The sequence below is a fragment of the Hipposideros armiger genome, unplaced genomic scaffold (assembly GCF_001890085.2).
Source record: "Hipposideros armiger isolate ML-2016 unplaced genomic scaffold, ASM189008v1 scaffold_148, whole genome shotgun sequence".
NCBI lineage: Eukaryota > Metazoa > Chordata > Mammalia > Chiroptera > Hipposideridae > Hipposideros > Hipposideros armiger.
In genome coordinates this window covers 1,693,800-1,709,283 of record NW_017731498.1, presented here as the reverse complement: position 1 = coordinate 1,709,283, position 15,484 = coordinate 1,693,800, and the positions used below count along the sequence as shown (strand labels likewise).

At 38.9% G+C, this 15,484-nt stretch overlaps 1 protein-coding gene and 1 pseudogene across 3 annotated transcripts in view; one reads left to right on the top strand and one right to left on the bottom strand.

The window, feature by feature from the left end:
* The window catches only part of CAB39L (calcium binding protein 39 like), a 149,373-nt gene that overhangs the window by 97,837 nt on the left and 36,052 nt on the right, over positions 1 to 15,484 (bottom strand). The gene's annotated exons all lie outside the window — the stretch shown is intronic.
* LOC109387147 (60S ribosomal protein L37 pseudogene) lies at positions 1,466 to 1,754 on the top strand (annotated as a pseudogene).

Sequence of the window (15,484 nt, the reverse complement as noted above, 5' to 3'; positions counted from 1 at the left end):
CAGGTTCAAACAAAGCCACTTATGGCAAACAAACATACAGCATTTGTAATAAACCATATTCAGATTTTATTGAATGAAAAAAATCTCTATGGAATTAGTTCAGTAACTATAGTTGGATTCCATTATCTTTATAAAACACATTTTACCATAACTCTGAAGATTTATAAAACATGATCTAGAGTAGGTGATATGATTATAATGTATTAATAACTATTAATCACAGAAGAATATCTTTAATAAATGCACAGAATGGTATCTTGTTTACAAATAAAATACAAACTAGTATACTTTTTTTGCTATATTGATTCTTTTAAAATATATCTTTTTGAATTTTGACTTCAAAATAAATGCTCATTGTAAAAAACAAAACTTTTTATTTTACATGCTTCTCTATTGCTTGAAAATCTCTTGACTTCCTCTTCTCTAACTATTCTCCCCAAAGTTGTCCACTGTTAATAGTTTCATTCTATTTTTCCTGACATTTTTTTTCCAGGCATGATACAGATATGAGATACACAGATATGAGAGTTTGCTTAAACATACACACAATTTTTAAAAATGGGATCATACCGCACATGCTGCATTATAAGTTATGTTTGTTTCTAAAACGTAGATCCTAGATTTCTTTACATGCCACATTTGGTAGATAAACCTCATTCTCTTTAAAGAGCCACATTAGTATTCTTTAATGTTGATTTACCACAATTTATTTAACCACTTCTCTACATGTAGACATTCAGGTTGTTGCTGCTTCTTTCCTTTTCCTTATTTTATAATCTATATTTAACTTATTCACTGATAACATAAGCATAAATTAAGGTTAAAAATCATGATGCTAGTTTTCCTTTGAAAGAAGCTATAAAATGATAATCTAATAGTAATGAACTTTTTTCATTTTAAATATTTTGGCTTTTTTTTTAAGATTTTTTAAATTGGGGAATTGGGGGATGGGAACAGCACTGGGGAACTGGGGGAAGGGGAACAGACAAGTCACTGTCCTTTTGTTCCTCAGTCTAGTTGTGGAGGACGTCGCTTCACTGGCCCAAGTTGGTACCATCATTGCGCTCTTCCTGGGCGAGGCAGATCAGTCGCCGGCTTCTAGACGGCCGCTCACTGTGGCTGCTGGCCACTCACGCTGGCTGCTGGCTACATACGGTAGCCCATGGCAACCCACTGCAGCAGGGGCTGCAGCCTATGCCGTCGCCGGCGACTCACCACAGCCCAGCTCTAGGTCGAGCTGTTTTTTAACCATCTTAGCTGTAGAGGGCTCAGCGTCACTGGCCCTCATGTGGGATCCGAAGCAGGGCCCTGCTGATCAGAGTTGGCGTCCCAAGCCAACTCCTAACCAATGTGCCACTCGGCCAGCCCTCAAATTCACTTTTAAATTATAAATACACACAACCATTTGTGTATGTGTGTTTACATACACACATATAAATTTATGTAGATAAAATTAGAAGATGAGATGAGGTAGGGAACATCATCATTTGGAAACCATTGCAATAAGACACACATGCTGCTCCACTGTTGTGGCTTTAAGGCCTGCCACGTTCAGAAGTGAGCCTGTGGCAAATGTGGCTACCCTGCCAAGCACAAGAGAAAGCCCTGGAGTGCCAAGGCTAAAAGATAAAATACCACTGGCAGCAGCTGAACGAGCACCTAAAAACTGTATACCTCAGACTCAGGCATGGATTCCCTGAAGAACAACACCTAAACCCAAGAGGGCAGCTGTATCAGGACCCAGTTCATCTTAAGGATTTCAACAATTAGTTGCTCAATAAATATTCTCACTGCAAAAGAAAAAAAATCGAGTTTTCTACCACAGCATTTGTAAGAGGAAAAAAATGTTTTGTTTTGTTTTTAAGCAACAGCTATGTTTCTCTATAAATAGGCGTTTTTTAAAAATGTGGGCTCTGACATAGCTGTAATACACAGACTGTACACTATTTTGTCATATGTATATTGGGAAAGTCTGCATACTTCTGAGTTTCCATATGACCCCATGTTGACAAAGTTATGAGTGCAAAGGAAAGGGAGACATTTGCTGTTGCTCCAATATTTACTTCACAGCTGACAACTTAATGACACTAGAATGTAAGCTCTGTGAAAGCAGGGTCCTTTTGTGTATGCTTTATCTTCAGCAAACAGTAGGCATTCAACAAACATTAGTAAAAAATCTCCAATCAATTTTTTAAAATTATAAATCATTTTCCTGTTCTGCTACTATATTCTTTGTCTTGAATCAAAAGGAAAGACACAGAGGAAGTGCTGGCTTTTAAGTGATGAAAGGGTGAACTCATTAAAAACAAAATAGTTTTGTTTTGTTTTTTTCCTGCACCTACAAAGGGAATAATGCTTTCTCTATCAAAAAAGTTCACCTTAGACTTACTCTGAGGTGTTCTTTAGTACTAGCTTTCGTCATAATCAAAGAGCATTTATGATGAACCCTATCTTCTGGAAAACCCTGCTTTTACCCCAATTGTCTCACTGTTCATGGATGGGTAGATGCTTCTAACCTGGGTTTTAGCGAAGATAGGACATGCCACTCCATTACTGGATTCAGAACAATTTGAGACTAGTGGTTTAAGATTCCAAGTAAGAAAAGCTGTGGCCCGTCTAGAGGATGTGCTTTCAAACTTTAACCATGACTCACAATAAAAAATATGCCTGACATGAAAACGCCCCGTAACAAATGAACATACATACAATTAATGTAAACATTCAACAAAACATTTGCTCTTCTCACATGCAATGCATTCTAGCCAAAGGACCATGAAAGGGTTAAGACAGAAAACTTTTACAGAACAAAAATCTGCTCTACTCCAGACAAATACCAAAAGTGACACCCTATTCCACCCCCACCAATGAAGACCAAATGGAAAGCCTAGGCTTCCATCCCTGACTAGCTATAGTCAGTCACTCACGTCTCCCCCTAAACCAGGAACAAGGGGAAGTTGGGACATTTATCCCCCTTGAGCATTAGCCAGTACCCACCACCACATCTGTGCCTGTGGAGACCACTTGGAGAGCCTGTACTTCCACTACACCTATCAGTCAGTCACAAGATGTCCCTCCCCCTCTTGGAGGGAATGGTACCAGAAGAGGACTTGTAGAGAGTCAGGAGTCTTACCACCACTCAGCAGAACCAAGGAAACCCCTCCACATGCTGTCAAAAGAGGTCTGCTAAAAAACAGATTTAAATAAGATCTAGAGCATTAAACATAATGTCTAGGTTTCAGTCAAAAAACACTATCAAGAACTACTAAGATCTCAAACTGAATGACTAAAGATAATCAACAGATACCAACACCTAGATAACAGGGATGTTAGAATTATCTTAATAGGAATTTAAAACAGCATTCATAAAAATGTTTCAATGAACAATTAAAAATACACTTGAAACAAATGAAAACATAGAAACTTTCGGCAAAGAAACAGAAGGTATAAAGAAGACCCAAATGGAAATTTTAGAACCAAAAAGTACAATAACCATTATAAAAAAAAACAGTGGATGGGCTAAATAGCAGAATGTAGAGGTGGAGGAAAGAATCAGTGAACTTAAAGATAGAACAATAGAAATTGTCCAATCTGAACAGAAAGAAATAGACTGGAAAAAAAATGAATGCAGACTCAAGGACATGTGGGACTGTAACAAAAGAGCTAACATTTGTGCCATCAGAGTCCCAGCAAGGTAGGAGAAAAAGAGTGGAGCTGAAAAAGTATCTGAAAAAATAACAGCCAAAAATTCCCCAAATTTGGCAAAAAACATAAACCCATATATTAAAAAAGATGAGCCATCCCCAAACAGCATAAACCCAAAGAAATCCACACCAAGATACATGATAGTCACATGTGTGAAAACTGGAGAAAAAAATTTGAAAGTAGCCAGAGAAAAATAAGACATTAATTATAATCAAAAACCAATTCAAATGATAGTACATTTCTCATCAGAAAATGTGGAGGCCAAAAGATCTACTATCGATGAGGCCATCGATAACTGAATAACAAATAAGCGGGAGAGAAGACACAAATCTCTAGTGCAGAACAATTCCCCAAAATTAGCAGGTGAAACAACTCTCCACTCCTTAAGTGTGAATTGTACCTAGTGACTTCCTCCCAGAGAGTACAGAATGAAAAGGGGGTTGGTGGTAATGTGACAGTGGAGAAACCCAACAAACACTACCTCACCCGGGTGATCATAGTCAATATCAACAGTGATAAGTCACATTGAGAGTATGTGACAAAAATGGCAATTTACTTTTGATATTCCACCTCAAAACACACAATGCCAGTCTACTCATGAGAAAAACATCAACCAAATCCAAACTGAGGATCATTCTACAAAACACCTTACCAGTACTCCTCAAAACTGTCCACGTCATCAAAAACAAGAAAAGTCTGAGAAACTGTCACATCCAAGAAGAGACTAAGGAAACATGAAATAAGTAAATGTAATGTAGTATCCTGGAGCAGAAAAAGCACTTTAGGTAAAAACCAAGAAAATCTGAATAAAGTATGGGCTTTAGTTAATAATAACAAATCAATATTGGTTCATTAACTGTAACAGTTAATAAACTTGTTACAGGATATATGAAAACCCTTTCTACTATCTTTGCAATTTTTCTGTAAATATTGTGGATGAGAAAGGAGCCCTACAGAAAATAACCTCACAGGGTGATCTGATCACAAATTCCTAACTGGACAGGTCATGGTAGGTAGTCATGCCCCAGGCACATAACTTCTTTAGTAAAAGGTTTCTGTTTGCTGTAAGCAAGCCAAACCCACTGTTTCTGTGCATGTAAGTAACACATCGTTGAAATGCCTTTTTCAAAGTAACCGCCCTCAAGAGAGCACATAATTTTAATCCTGCAATCCAATCCCTGCCTTGCTTTCTCCCACCTTCATGTCATCTTCCTTACATTCCCTTCTTGATTCCACATGCATAAAAGAAGCTGCAAATTGCCATTCTCTAAAGCATCTTGAGATCTTGCTTCCAGACAAATTCTGTTTGGTTCAAATACATTTTTATAAAAATTCTCTACAGGTTTGGACAATCTAAAACTGTTTTTAGAAATAAAGTTTATTGACTTCCAGTCAAGATGGCAGACGAGGTAAATGCTGTGCTTGCCTCCTCCCACAACCACATCAAAATTACAACCACATTATGGAACCACCTTTGAGAACCACCTGAAGACTACCTGAATAGAACCTATAACTAAGGATATAAAGAAGAAGCCACAACGAGAATTGTAGGAGAGGCAGAGATATGAAATGGGCTGGTACCGTTGTTAGGAATTGGGAGAAACATCTCCACTGTGGAGGTCTCTCCCGAAGAGTGAGGGGTCCCAGCCCCACACCAGGCTCCCCAGCCTAAAGAACCAGTGCTGGGAAGAGGAGTCCCCACAACAGCTGGCTGTGAAAATCAGCAGGGACTCAGTCCAGGTGAGACAGAGGGCTGCTAGAGACCCAGGGGTCCTCTTAAAGGGTTTGCAAACAGACTTACTTTCTGACAGACCCACTCACTTTGAGCTGCAGCCCTGGGGCAGCAGCTTGAAAAGTACCAGAGACACGCGGGAAGGACCCAAATTGTCTGACCTCAGGGAGAGGTCTGGAGGGGAAGCTCTGTCCTGGACTGAAGTGCCTGCAGGCACCACAGTTCCTGTGTTGAGCCCTCCCCACATCCAGAATGCAGTCTCAGGCAAGCACCAAGTCTGAGTCTCCATTAACCAGGCTAACACTGCTCTCGACCCACCCGGTTGATTGTGTAAGGCCCCGCCTGGCCTGAACCTCTTTCAGACGATCATCCACACAAGCTGCCAGCCTGGGCCCATGCTATGGACTTTCCTAAAATCTCTCAACTGATCACAAATTCCAAACAAGCAGTGGCTGGTTTTGGCATGCCCTGTACCTCCTGCTAAGCGGCTCCAAGACTGGTGCTAGTGTCAGCCAGCCTTGGTTTATCGCATAACCACTCTCAGGTACCCCAAAGCCCAGAAAAGGCAGCTGCCAACCATAGATCACTTTGTAGCTCTTATCATGTGGCCCCAGGCCAAACATAGACAACAGCTGACCGTGGCCTGCACCGGAACCACTCTAAAGAGGCCCCAGAACCAACACACTGGGTGGTCAGATTCAGACCAACACCAGAGCACCACCCAATTAGTGCCACAAATGACACACCCAAAGGGTGGACTCAACAGGCACCAGATGGAGACTAAAGCAAATCCTGTTCAATGCAGTCAGTCCCACCCAACAGCTTGGCTGCTACAGTCACAGCCAGGCCTCACAGCTGCCAGCTTGAGGGTGAATCCCAACCACTGACAGGTGAACAGCGAGCAAGGCTCCACTACAACAGCACAGCACACACAACCTACATAAAGGACATCCCTGGAGCTCAGGTAAACAGGGACTGCACCACTGGGCCCCACAGGACACCTACTACACAAGGCCACTCTGCCAAGACTGGGAGATGTAGCAGATCTACCTAATACATAGAAACAAACACAGGGAGGCAGCCAGAATAAGAAAACAAAGAAACATATCCTAAATGAAAGAACAGGATAAAACTCCAGAAAAAGAACCAAACAAAACGGAGGCAAGCAACCTACCAGATGCAGAGTTCAAAACACTGGTTATAAGGATGCTCAGTGATCTCAGAGAGAACTTCAACAAAGAGATAGGAAACATAAACATGGAGATAGAAAACATAAAAAAGAACCAGTCAGAAATGAAGAATACAACAGGTGAAATGAAGAACACATTAGAAGGAACCAATAGCAGATTAGATGAAGCAGAGGATCAAATTAGCAATTTGGAAAACAAGGTAGCAGAAAACACCCAGTCAGAACAGCAAAAAGAAAAAAAAAATTTAAATAAGGATAATTTAGGGAACTTCTGGGAGAATATCAAGTATACCAACATTCACATTATAGGGATACCAGAAGAAGAGAGAGGGCAAAGAATCAAAAACCTATTTGAGGAAATACTGATGGAAAACTTTTCTAACCTGGCAAAGGAAATAGGCATACAAGCCCAGAAAGCTCAGAGAGGCCCAAACAAGATGAACCCAAAGAGGCCCATATCAAAACATATCATAATTAAAATGCCAAAGGTTAAAAACAAAGAGAGAATCCCACAAAAGCAGTAGTTACTCACAAGGGAGCTCTCGTAAGACTGTCAGCTGATTTCTCAAGAGACACTTTACAGGCCAGAAGGAATTGGCACAAAATATTCAAAGTGATGTAAAGCAAGGACTTACAACCAAGATTACTCTACCCCGCAAGGCTATCATTTAGAAGGACAGATAAAGAGCTTCCAAGACAAGATAAAGCTGAAGGAGTTCATTACCACCAAACCAGTATTACAAGAAATGGTAAAAGAACTTCTTTAAGAAGAAAAGAAAAATAAAAAATATGAATAAGAAAATATCACAAAGAATAAATTCTCACAGACAAAGGCAAACACATAATAAAAAGCAGTGGATCAACAAACACTAAAGCTAGTATAAAGGTTAAAAGGCAAAAGTAGAAATATCATGTATAATTCTAACAACAAATTAAGGGACACACACACACACACACACACACACACACACACAAAGCAGTAAAAAAATAATGACAAAAACATAAACATAGAGGGGGTAAGTAAAAATTGTAGAGATTATATAAAGTGTTTAATCTTAAGCGACCATCAACTTAAAATAGGCTGCCATAAAACATACCTTGGTATATCATATATGACGTATATGGAACCACAGACCCAAAATCTACAAGAGATGTACAAGGATTGAAGAGAAAGGAATCCAAACACAACACTACAGGAAGTTATCAACATACAAGAGAAGAGAGCAAGAGAATAAGGTACAGAGAACTATAAAAACAATCAGAAAATAATTAATAAAATGGCAATAACTACATACCTATCAAAAATTGCTTTAAATATAAATGGATTAAATGCTCCAATCAAAAGATGAACAGATAGGGGTGACCTGTTAGCTCAATTGGTTGGAGCATTGTGCTGATAACACCTGGGTTGCCAGTTTGATCCCCATATGGGCCACTGTGAGCTGCACCCTCTTTGAAAGAGTCAACAATGCCATTGTAGCATGAAAGTAACGTGTAACCAATGACCATGGCTGTTCCCCAATAAAAAATTTTTTTTAAAAAAGATGAACAGATAAAGAAGATGTGGTACATACATACAATGGAATATTACTCAGCCATAAAAAAGGATGAAGTCTTACCATTTGCGACAACATGGATAGACCTAGAGGGTATTATGCTAAGTGAAATAGGTTGGACAGAGAAAGACAAATGTCATATGATTTCACTTGTAAGTGGAATCTAAAAAACAAAATAAATAAACTAGCAAGACAGAAGCAAACTCATAGATACAGAGAATACAAACTGATGGTTACCAGATGTAAGAAGGGTTGAGGGGCTGGGTAAAAAAGGTGAAGTGATTAAGAAGTACAAATAGGCAGTTACAAAATAGTCATGGGGATGTAAAGTACAGCTTAGGGAATATAGTTAATAATACTGCAATTTGTAATAATTATACATGGTGTCACGTGGGTACATGACTTACTGGAGGAATCACTTTGTAAGTTATATAAATGTCTAATCACTATGTTGCACACCTGAACCTAATATTATATTGAATGTCAATTGTAATTGAAAAATTAAAATTAATAAATAAAAACATTTAACAAATAAAAATTAATAAAACCATTAAACACTTTAGAGGGTCCTTTATCTGATTGAAAAGTGCTATTAGAGGGTACCTTAGATCTTTCTTAAATAATAACAAAATACTTTGCAGCCACACCTTCAGCATCATCCTTAGACCAAATTTTACTGACAATGCCTTGGTTTTGATCTTCCCTAAGAAGCTATTTCTTAATTTTAGTATCAATGGCTGTCTGGAGAGGCTGACAATGGTCAAAATATCCCAGCTCCTTTATGTTTAACAGACCGTTCCTTAGCATGCTTGTTTGTTTCATAGCTTACTAATAGCAGCAAGAATAAACCATGTAGCACCTTCACTTCTCTAGTTGGAAATCTCCTTAGCTAGCTCACCCAGGTCATCATGTACATTTCCTAGTTTCTACATTTTTTTATCACATGTAACAGTGTTGCTAAACTTTTGTTACTACATAAGAAGTATCCCCTTTCCTAGAGTCTCCAAAGAGATTCTCCTCGCTTTCCTTTAAGCCCTCACTGGCAACCTTCAAAGCTCATAATGCGCCTACTTTATAGGCTTTCACTAACGCTGTCCTCAAATTTCATCTACTTTTCACCCACTGACAAGTTCCAAAGCCACATCCACATTAAAAAGTATTTATGACATCATACAACTTCTGGTACTAATATCTGTATTAGTTACCTATTACATAACAATTATCCCAAATTTATAAACTTAAAACAATCATTTATTATCTCATATACTTTCTGAGTCAGGAATCCAGAAATAGTTGGCTAGGTGGTTCTGGCTCAGATGCCAGCCTCAGGCAGCGCTGAAGGTTTGATTGAGACTGGAAGAACAGCTTCCAGGAAGTCACATGGCTTACAGGCTGGAGGCTTTAGTTTCTTGCTACAAGGGGAGTCTTCACAGGGATGCTTACAATATGGTTAACTTACTGAAAGTAGGGAATCAGAAAGAGAGAATGTTATAAAGATGGAAACTGCAATGTCTTTTCTAACCTAATCTAAAAGTAATATCCTGCTGTTTTCTACTGGTTGCACAGATGAATCCTGGCACAATGTGGAAGAACACTGGGCATGAATACCAGGACATAGTAGGGGACATCTTGGAAGCTGGTTACTGCAGTGGCTTGGTAATTCCAGGCATCACATTCTCATTTAACAGCATTAAAATAAGGATGGAAGAAAATTGGTGAAGAAAGCAGGGTTTGTTTGTTTTTTTTCACATACTCCTCTTTTATTAGGAAAAAAACCCCACGTTCTGAAATCTTCCAAGGAACTTCTACATCTCATGGGCCTAAACAGGATAAAATGGCTACCCCTAAGTGCAAAGGACCCTAGAAAAATAAGTATCTGGCATTCCTAGCCTCAATCATGCCAAGAAGGCGGGAAGTAGGCTTGGTATGACTTTTACATAATCAACAGTCTGCCAAAAGTTAAGTAAAAAGCATAGTAAAGATATACAAATTAGTGATTACAACTATACTCTTTGAATATATATTCCCACATTCCAGAAATTAAATGGCTTCCCTCAAAGATGTGTGAAAAGTTGTTTTTAAGTTAATACAAATTTAAACAAAAAAATCCTAAAATAATAGTCATCATTATAATCTATATAGCACTTTAATGTTAAAGAATGTTCTTTACAAAAGGAACATAAAGCAAATATTACTACAGTAGCTCCACTTTACAGATTAGAAACAGGAAGGGAATATTATTATAGCAGCCTCAGTTAAGGAAATTAAAGCTGAGAGAGGGCCGGCTGAGTGGCACGTTGGTTAAGAGATGGCTTGGGACGCCAGAGGGCCCTGGTTCGGATCCCACATGAGGGCCAGTGACACTGCCCTCTACAGCTAAGATGGTGAACAACAGCTCGACCTGGAGCTGGGCTGCCGTGAGTCTCCAGCGAGAGGCGTAGGCTGCAGCCCCTGTGGTAGTGGGTTGCCATGGGCTACCATGTGTAGCCAGCAGTCAGCGTGATCTGCCATCCAGAAGCCGGTGACTGATCTGCCTCGCTCGGGAAGAGCGCAATGATGGTGCCAACTTGGGCCAGTGAAGCAACGTCCTCCACAACTAGACTGAAGAACAAAAGGACAGCAACTTGTCTGTTCCCCTTCTCCCAATTCCCCAGTGCTTTCCCATCCCCCAATTCCCCAATAAAAATCTTTAAAAACAAAAAATGCTCAGAGAGGCTAAAAGGCTTGACCAGATGACAACTTATAAGTGGTACTACTGGGATTCAAATCCTATGGCATTTCTACTGACATCAGCTATTTTGGTTTTGTATAGTATTATATTTGAAACATTTGATTAATTATAATTTAAAATTTTGTAACTTGATCTCTTAACTTAAAAACCTCTCCTCATTAGAAAAGATGATTTTGTGAAGTTATGTATGCCACAGAAATATTTTCTAAATAGATGGGTTTATGAATAGCTTAAACGCATTTTTGGTCAACTCCCACAAATCAAGAAATCACAAGAATTTTGGCATAAATATTCTTTTAAAAGTTATTTTTAATAACTATTTCTCTGACTACAAAAGGGAATTCTTTCCCTCCCATAAATCAAAGTAAGCTCTTTATTCAGACTTCTTTTTTATTTTCATTGTTATTCATTAAATTCTATGTTCATAGTTGCTTCTGAACAATGTTAATTGTATACTTTTATAAAATGACATCCTCACAATTTCTCAAATATATTTTGGGTATATTGTCTTTTATTTCTTAAAATTTCTTTTCTTACATGGTTACTTAGTGAATTAGATACAAATGGTATTTCTATAAGACTGCAACATCTTTGATTCAATTAAAAGGGATAGAAGAGAGCCTTGGACATTTAATTGGGAAAAAACATTTTTCACAAATTTTTCCTCCCCAAATTATTCCTATTTCTATTGATACATCTAGGGATAAAAATAATATCTTTAAGTGTTCCTTGTAACTTTTTAGATATGGGTAGGTGATAATACTAAATAACCTATGAATTATAATGTCAAATACATATAAAGAGTTTAAAAATAAACTGAAATAATAAAAACACTTTAAACAATATTTATTGATATTCATGTTACTTTGATCTGATGTCCAATTGAAATTTAGTTACAAAAGGAGAAATGTGTACCTTTCTCATACTGTTAATTGATATGAAATAAGATAGATATATGGGGGCAAGGTGAGTAAGATAACTCCAACAATGTAGAACTACTATAAAAAAATATGAATACTGTGAATTTAACCCAAAAATTTGCCATAGAAAATGAGCAGACATGTACAGTAATACCCCCTTATCTGAGGGAGATACATTCCATGATCCCCAGTGGAAATCTGAAACTGTGGATAGTACTGAACCCTATATATATATATATATATATATATATATATATACTGTTTTTTCCTATACATACATACCTATGATAAAGTTTAATTTATAAATTGGACACAGTAAGAGATTAATAATATCAACTAGTAATAAAATAGAACAATTATAATAATATACTATAATAAAAGTTATGTGAATAAATCTCTCTCTCAGCAAAGTAGCACAAATTTCTTTTTCCTTCACAATTTCACAGATAGAAGATTCATTCTTTTTTTTTTTTAAGATTTTATTGGGGAATCGGGGAAGGGGAACAGACAAGTTGCTGTCCTTTTGTTCTTCAGTCTAGTTGTGGAGGGCGTCACTTCACTGGCCCATGTTGGTATTATCATTGCACTCTTCCCTGGTGAGGCAGTTGCTCGCCGGCCATTGGATGGCCGCTCACGGCAGCTCACGAAAGCTCACGCCCGCTGTCAGCCAGCTCCACTGCAGCCTACACCGTCACCGGCGACTCACGGCAGCCCTGCTCCAGGTCGAGCTGTTGTTCACCATCTTAGCTCTAGAGGGTACAGCATCACTGTCCCACATGTGGGATCCGAACAGGGGCCCTGCTGCTCAGAGCTGGCATCCCAAGCCAACTCTTAACCAACACACCACTCAGCTGGCCCAGAAGATTTATTCTTACCTTAGATCAGCGGTTCTCAACCTGTGGGGCGCGACCCCTTTGGGGGTCGAACGACCCTTTCACAGGGGTCGCCTAAGACCATCGGAAAACAGAAAGATATTTACATTACGATTCATAACAGTAGCAAAATTATAGTTATAGAGTAGCAACGAAAATAATTTTATGGTTGGCGGTCACCACAACATGAGGAACTATATTAAGGGGTTGCGGTATTAGGCAGGTTGAGAATTGCTGCCTTAGATCTTAGCAGCCTCAGCATGTAATGTTTTTTCTTTCCTTATAGAATTTTCACCTTTTCCCTTAAAGGAAGCACTTTACAGCTTCTCTTTGGCATGTCTGAATTGCTAACGTCACTACTCTTGCACTTTGGGGCCACTATTAAGTAAAGTAAGGGTGACTTAAACACAAGCACTGCAATACCAGGATGGCCCATGCAATAACAAAGACAGCTATGTACTAAGTGACTAACGGGCGGATAGCTTATGCAACTTGGAGACAAAACTGAGGACGGTGAGAGATTTCATCATGCTACTCAGAATGGCATGTAATTAAAAATTTATAAATTGTTTATTTCTGGAACTTTCCATTTAATATTTTCAGACCTCAGTTGACCATGGGTGACTGAAATCTCGGGAAGCAAAACAATGGATAAGGGTGGACTATTGTACAACATTACCTAAAAGACACAAAATGACTCCCAGGGCCATAAAACTTGGCCATAACCTAATTGAAAGTGTTAACATATCTATTTAAAAGATAAACAGGTCATTCAGAAGAAGTACTGGTCAGCCACTGGAGCTTATGGTGGGGTAAAAATGTTAAATTTGGCAAGGCCCATTCAAGCTCATACACTCTAGGAGAGTTGTCTGTCCCAGGGCCCAGTATATTCCTGCTACAGAGAAGAGGCAATTACACATGTTGCGTAATGATGTCTCATTCAGTGACGAACCACATATACGACAGTGGTCTCATATGATTATAATGGAACTGAAAAGTTCTTATAGCCTAGTAATGTCATAGCCATCCTAACATTGTAACGCAACACATTGCCCAAATACTTCCCAATGCATTACAACAATTGCCTACAATAGTCAGTATAGGAATATGCTTTACAGGTTTGTAGCCTAGGAGGAGCTATAGGGGAACAGAATTTGTCACCCCAAAATATATCTATTTGGAATAAGAATGATTTTAGGTTGGTTAATTTTTTAAGAAACAGCAGACATGGGAGAAGCTATGAAAATCAAGTAGAAGTTACCCTTTGTAAAATACATTTATATTTCTAAGAAAAATCTCATTTATAAGGGTTTCTCCCCTGCTCTACCAGAAAGAACAGGATGACCTTATCTCTAGAAATTCTCCATGCAGAAGACAAGGACTTAAATTTGCATAACAACCTTATTTACCCTTGTTTACTGTGCTTTTCCTGGTAACCTCCCATAACTGACAACCCCAACTCCCAACATCTTTCGTCTTCAGCTGAAGATGTTATTTAAGGTGGTGGCTTCAACCATTTTGGTGAGTAACTCAGTTTCCTGGGTCTCCCCCATGTATACAGAAAGTATACATATTATTAAGCTTTGTTTATTTTTCTCCTATTAATCTGTCTTTTATTACAGGAATGTCTCAGCCAGGAACTCAGAGGAGTAGAGGGAAAATTATTTTTCCTCCCCTACAGAGCAATAGGCTATACCAGCGGTCGGCAAACTACAGCTCACGAGCCACATGCAGCTCTGGGTATGTTCCATCTCAATTTGCTGGCCCCTGGAAGAGTCAATCCTGTCCCTCACAACAATTTAAAAATTATTCAAGAGCCATAAATATATTTTTACATAATCACCATTATGTGAATAATATCCTTTAAAATTTTTATAAATGAAACTATGATAGTTTTATTTACATTTTCCATTTTATTTGCCGCCGTTTGCTGACCCCTGGCGGCTCTTCCGTCTCAAAAGTTTGCCAACCCCTGGAAACCATGTAGCCTGGGTGTGTATGTAGTAGGCTATACAATCTAAGTTTGTGTATGTACAAGCTATGATGTTCGCACAACAATGAAATCACCTAACCATGTTTCTCAGAATGTATAGTATCTGCATAGTTTAGTGGCGCATAACTGGAAAGAGATGGCTGCCTAAGGCTATTTGCCCGATGTTATTAAAATCTGAATCTTAACAATTCCTGCTATTTAATATTTACAATGTCATATCTGCTCCTTTCATATTTTCATAGCAATCTTTGCTGCATTTGCCAAATTTCATATGTATTCTGTCACTATAAGTTAGTTACGTTTCCTAGAGTTTTTATGAGTGAAATCAAATAGTATATATTCTATTTGTATGTTTGGTTTCATTCATGTAGCACAATTGTTCAACCACTTTGATGAACCCACTGAGATTTATCCACTTTGTTACAAGTACTGTATTCCCATTGTACAAATAAACCACAATTTGGTTTTCCTGTTGATAACCACTCTGAAAAAGTCTGGCAGTTGGGCTGGCCGAGTGGTGCATTGGTTAGGAGTTGGCTTGGGACACCAGCTCTGAGCAGCGGGGCCCTGGTTCAGATCCCACAAGCGGGCCAGTGACGCTGCATCCTCTACAGCTAAGATGGTGAACAACAGCTCGACCTGGAGCTGGGCTGCCATGGGCCGCCAGCGATGGCGTAGGCTGCAGTGGGGCTGACCGGCAGCAGGTGTGAGTTTTCGTGAGCTGCTGTGGGTAGCCATGAGCAGCTGTCCAATGGCTGGCAAGTGACTGCCTCTGCCGGGAAGAGCGCA